The sequence below is a fragment of the Otolemur garnettii genome, unplaced genomic scaffold (genome assembly GCF_000181295.1).
Source record: "Otolemur garnettii isolate 467f Iridium unplaced genomic scaffold, OtoGar3 scaffold00011, whole genome shotgun sequence".
In the NCBI taxonomy this organism is placed as follows: domain Eukaryota; kingdom Metazoa; phylum Chordata; class Mammalia; order Primates; family Galagidae; genus Otolemur; species Otolemur garnettii.
The window spans coordinates 18152684-18158710 of NW_003852406.1; the positions used below are offsets into that span (position 1 = coordinate 18152684).

General features: G+C 37.8%; 1 protein-coding gene across 4 annotated transcripts in view; it reads right to left on the reverse strand.

The window, feature by feature from the left end:
* The window catches only part of DENND4A (DENN domain containing 4A), a 150847-nt gene that overhangs the window by 115632 nt on the left and 29188 nt on the right, over positions 1-6027 (reverse strand). For all 4 annotated transcript variants that reach the window (XM_023509993.1, XM_023509995.1, XM_023509992.1 and 1 more), the window contains exon 3: positions 3027-3142. The gene's annotated coding sequence lies outside the window, so the exon portion shown is untranslated. The remainder of the gene's footprint in view (positions 1-3026; positions 3143-6027) is intronic.

Genomic DNA, 6027 nt, shown 5'->3' on the forward strand with positions numbered 1-6027 from the left:
AGCCCAGGAGTTGGAGGTTGCTGTGAGCTGTAATGCCACGGCACTCTACCCAGGGGGGACAGCTTGAGGCTCTGTCTCAAAAAAAAAAAAAAAATTATACATCACAATCAATTAGGTTTCATACCAGGGATGCAAGGCTGGTTTATAACATACACATAAAGTAACAATAACACTGTATCATTAATTGAAAATAGAAGAATCATTCAGAAAATTAACAAAATAAAAAGTTCATTCTTCTTCTCTCTATATAATTCACCATATCAATAGAAGCAAAAACAAAGACCATATGATTCTCTCAATAGATATAGAAAAAGCATTTGATAAAATTCAACATCCTTTTCTAACAAGTACACTTAAGAAAATAGGCATAGGTGGCACATTTGTTAAACTGAATGGAGCCATCCACAACAAACCCACAGCTAATAACATACGGAAAGGAGTAAAACTGAAAGCTTTTCCACTTAGAGCTGGAACCAGACAAGGATGTTCTCTATCATCACTACTATTCAACATAGTTCTGGAAGTTCTAACAAGAGAAGGATACAAAGGACATCCAAATGGGGGCACAGGAGGTCAAACTCTTGCTCTTTGCCAATGATATGATCTTATACTTAGAAAACCACAGAGACTCAATTATAAGATTCCTAGAAGTGATGAAGAAATACAGTAACATGTTAGAGCATAAAATCAGTGTCCACAAATTAGTAGCCTGTACACAACAACAGCCAAATTGAGGAGCAAATCAAGGACCCTTCATAGTAGCTTCACAGTCTTCAAAGAAAATGAAATACCTAGTAGTATACTTAATAAAAGAGATGAAGGACCTCTAGAAAGAGAATTGTGAACTCTAAGAAAAGAAATAGGAGATATTAACAAATGGAAGAACATACCATGCTCTTGGCTGGGAAGAATCAACGTTGGTAAAATTTCTATACTACCCAACGCAATCTACAGATTCAATATAATCCCCATTAAAATACCAACAGCGTACTCTGAAGAACTAGAAAAAATAGTTCATCATTTTGTATGGAACCAGAAAAAAACCCATATAGCCAAAGCAATTCTTAGTAATGAAAACAAAGCCAGAGGGACCACTTTACCAGATGTTAGGTTATATTACAAGTCCACAGTGATCAAAACAACATGGTATTAGCACAAAAATAGAGATATAGACACAAGGAAACAAACAGAAAACCAAGAGATGAAACCAGTCTTTTATTGCCTTCTGATCTTTGATAAACCAAACAAAAGCACACACTAGAGAAAATAAGCCCTATTCAATAAATGATGGCAGGCAAACTGAACAAACACATGAAACTGAAACTGAACCCGCACCTTTCACCACTTACAAAAATTGACTCAAGATGGGCTCTGTGCCTGTAGCACAGTGGTTACAGTGGCAGCCACATGCACTGAGGCTGGCGGGTTTGAGCCCGGCCTGGGCCAGCTAAACAACGACAACTGCAACAAAAAAATTGCTGGGCATTGTGGTGGGTGCCTGTAGTCCTAGCTACTTGGAAGGCTGATGCAAGAGAAATTGCTTAAGCCCAAGAGTTTGAGGTTGCTGTGATACCATGGCACTCTACTGAGGGGTGACATAGTGAGACTCTGTCTCAAAAAAAAAAATTTTTTTTTTGACTCAAGATGGATAAGTATTTAAATCTAAGACATGAAATGATAAAAATCCTAGAAGAAAGTATGGGAAAAACTCTTGAGGATGCTGGACTGGGGAAAGATGTTATGAAGAAGACTTCAGTGGTAATTACAACAACAAAAATAAACAAATGGGACTTAATTAAACTGAAAATTTTTTGCACAGCTAAAATTAAAGAAATAATTGCACAACAGTAAAAGAAAACAGACAACCTTCATAAGAGGAAAAGATATTTGCATATTATGAACCTGACAAAGGGCTGATAACTAGAATCTATAGAGAATTCAAATTAATCATCAAAAAAAAAGAGCAAAAATTCCCATCTATCACAAGGCAAGAGACATGAGCAGAATTTTCTCTGAGGAAGACAACTGGTTTACATATCAAAAAATGCTTATCATCCCAAATCATCACAGAAATGCAAATCAAAACCACCCTGAGACATCACCTAACCCCAGTGAGAATAGCCCACATAACAAAGTCCCGAAGTTGTAGGTGCCGGCAAGGATGTGGAGAGAAGGGAACACTTTTACACTGTTGGTGGGACTGCAAACTAATACAGTCTCTTTGGAAAGAAATATGGAGAATCCTCAAAGAACTCAAAGGCATCTACCCAGAAGAACTAGTAAGACATCTACCCAAAGAACTAGTAAGGCATCTACTCAAAAGAAAAAAATCATTTTATCATAAGGACATTTATACTAGATTGTTTACAGCAACTCAATTTACAATCATTAAGATGCAGAAACAACCTAAATGCCTACCAACCCAGAAATGGATGAACAAACTATGGTAGATGTATGCCATGGAATGCTATTCAGCCATAAAAAAGGATTAACCTGGATGGAGGTGAAATACATTCTTCTTGTAAAGTATAACAAGAATGGAAAAGCAATTACCCAATGTCCTCAATACTAATATGAAGCCAGTAGACGATTTAATATATGCCCACATAAGAGAAAAACTCAATTGAATTCAAGTGGAGGAGGGACAAGGGAGAGGACAGAGGGGCAAAGGAAGGGGATTGATGTGCTCCCACTTAATGGGCACAATGTAAGGGTATACAATGTGGAACAGAACTACAAGAGAGACTCTCCCAAACAAATGCAAACATTGCAACCTAGTTGTTTGTACTCTCACATTAACCTGAAATTAAAAACAAAATACTATATCATTAACAAACGATTGTTTTTTACTTCTTTGTTCAATATGACATAAAATGTTTATAGACATCTTAAAACTTCAGATGCCTGTTTAGCTAGTACTTTACTTTAAATTACATCTATTTTCTTTGAAAATAGCAAAGACGGATGTCCTCTTTATTCCTAAAAGGTTCAAGAGAACAAAATTGGGATTACATGAAGGCACTTACCCATTCAGTGACTAATAAAAACTGGTTTTTCTCCCTTTCAATCTCTGCCCAATCAATTCAGGTTGTTTTTATTTCTTCTCTCACTTCACTATGTCAAAGTTTAACATTTGCTAACTCTAAAGACAAGAAAAAACAAGGTGGAGATCAAAGGAAACATCATGAAAAAAATGAAAAACAAAAAATTCTGATCATAAAACGTTTTGCAAATTTATTATTATTGAAATGGTAAAGGAGTAAAAGGCCCAGAGAGAACTTGATAAACAGTCACAAATTCAGAATTATAGGTGAAAATAATCAATAACACAATGAACCAGTTCAACTTCCTTGCCCCCAATTCTAGTTTGCTTAAATAACATAGAATAAATTTTCTGGGGTTTTTTGTTGAATTATTCCACAGTTAAGAACCTATTCCAGTTCATTTTATCTTAAATTATCAAAATTAGAGACCTTCATTCTCATCTTTTCTAAACTTCATCGTCCATTTTTCTTCCAACCAAGGTAATCTATCTACTGTCCTTCAAATACAGTTTTGCTTGCAGGCATGATGTCTCATGCCTATAATCCAAGCGCTCTGGGAGGCTGACGCAGGTGGACTGCTTGAGCTCAGGAGTTTGAGACCAGCCTAAGCAAGAGTAAGACCCCTTCTCTACTAAAAATAGGAAAAATCAGCCCTGCGCTATGGTGGGTTCAGGAGGCTGAGGCAAGAGGATCTCTGAAACCCAGAAATTTGAGGTTGCTGTAGGCTATGATGCCCTGGCACTCTACCCAGGGCAACAGAGTGAGACTCGGTTTCAAAAAAAAAAAAAGTTTTCTCTTTTTCTCTGTGACTGTACACTATTTCTTCTTTCTAGTCAATATACGTTCATCATATTTTTTACAATATTTGAAATGTTTGTGGACTTTCATTTAAACTTTATGAATTGTACAAAGTAGCCAAAAGAAAATCAACAATCTCATTCATGATAAATCAGGTTTGTCTTTCAATGTTTCCTAATCTTTGAGAATAGAAAAGATCCTTCTAATCTTTATACACAGCATAATTATAGAATACATTTGTATTTTTTATTTAATAATCATTTTCCAAATGTCTATCATCTTCATAATTATAGTAATAGTAAATGACTACATAATTTTCCATCAAATATACACCATTTCTAGTATCCCATTTTTTCATTTCTAGCTAGTACTCTAAGTATGGTAGGTAGCTGCTTTAAAAATATTTAACAAGCCAGGCCAGGGCTTGGCACCATAGCACAAAGGTTATGGCGCCAACCACATACACTGAGGGTGGCGGGTTGGAACCCAGCCCAGGCCAGCTAAACAACAGTGACAAGTGCAACAAAAAATAGCCAGGCATTGTGGCAGGCACCTGTAGTCCCAGCTACTTGGGAGGCTGAGGCAAGAGAATCGCTTAAGCCCAAGAGTTTAAGGTTGCTGTGAGCTGTGACACCACAGTACTCTACTGAGGGCAACATAGTGAGAGTCTGTCTAAAAAAAAAAAAAAAAAAAAAGCCAGGCCAGGTAAGGTGGCTCACACCTGTAATCCTAGCACTCTTAGCCGGCCAAGGTGGGTGGATTGCTTGAACACAAGAGTTCGAGGTCAGACTGAACAAGAGTTAAGACCTGGTCTCTACTAAAAATAGAAAACCTACCCAGGTGTGGTGCTACATGCCTGTAGTCCCAACTACGTGGGAGGCTGAGGCAAGAGGATAGGATTGCTTGAGCTCTAGTGTTTGAGGTTGCTATGAGCTACGCTGACACCATTACACTCTACTACTCTCAAAAACAAAACACAAAACAAAACAGGCGAGTGCCAGTGGCTCACACCTGTAATCCTAGCACTGTGGGAGGCTGAGGCAGGAGAATCTCTGGAACCCAGGAGTTAGAGGCTACAGTGGGCTATGATGATACCACTGTACTCAAGACCTCTGTCTAAAAAAGAAAAAATACTGGGCCAGGCACAGTGGCTCATGCCTGTAATTCCAGCATTTGGGAGGCCAAGGTTGGTGGATTGTCTGAGCTCACAGGTTTGAGATCAGCCTGAGCCAGAGGAAAACCTTGTCTCTAAAAAAAAAAAAAAAAATAGCCAGTGGGCAGTGCCTGTGGCTTAAAGGAGTAGGGCGCCGGTCCCATATGTCAGAGGTGGCGGGTTCAAACCCAGCCCCGGCCAAAAACTGCAAAAAAAAAGGAAAGAAAATAGCCAGGCATTGTGGCAGATGCCTGTAGCCCCAGCTACTTGGGAGACTGAGGGAAGAGAATCACTTAAACCCAGGAGTTTGAGGTTGCTGTGAATTATGACACCATAGCACGCTACCAAGGATGACAAAATGAGACTCTGTCTCAAAAAAAGAAAAATTTTTTTTTACTAAAGGAAAGGTTTAAATGAAGGTTTACTTCTTTAAGCATATTATTCTATAGGGTGTTGTCCTGTAACTCAGAGTCATTTTTCTGAACCTCAATTACCTTAAATACTATAGTTGTTGACATGGATAAAGGAAATGATTTGAGTCTAGTAACCAATAATCACCAAAATTAGGGCTCTACGCAAAATTAGAAATTTACCAAATTTATTAATTATATTAATGTAAACATATTTAATAAATTTATATTTGACTTTAAACTTAAACATTTATTAAATATAGATATAATTATATTGATTTATTAAATATAGGCATATAATGTTATTAGAATTAAATATTTATTTTCTTTTCTTTTTTTGAGACAGGGTCTCACTCCGTCACCCTGGCAAGAGTGCAGTAGTGCTCACTGTAACCTCAAACTCCTGGACTCAAATAATCTTCCTGCCTCGGTCTCCCAAAGTGCTAGCATTACAAGCATGAGCCACCATGCCTAGCCAGAAATAATTTTTTTTTTTTTGAGACTGAGTCTCATTATGTTGTCCCCGGTAGAGTGCTGTGCTGCCACAGCTCACAGCAACCTGAAACTCTTGGGCTTAAGCAATTCTCTTGCCTCAGCCTCCCAAGTAGCTGAGACTACAGGC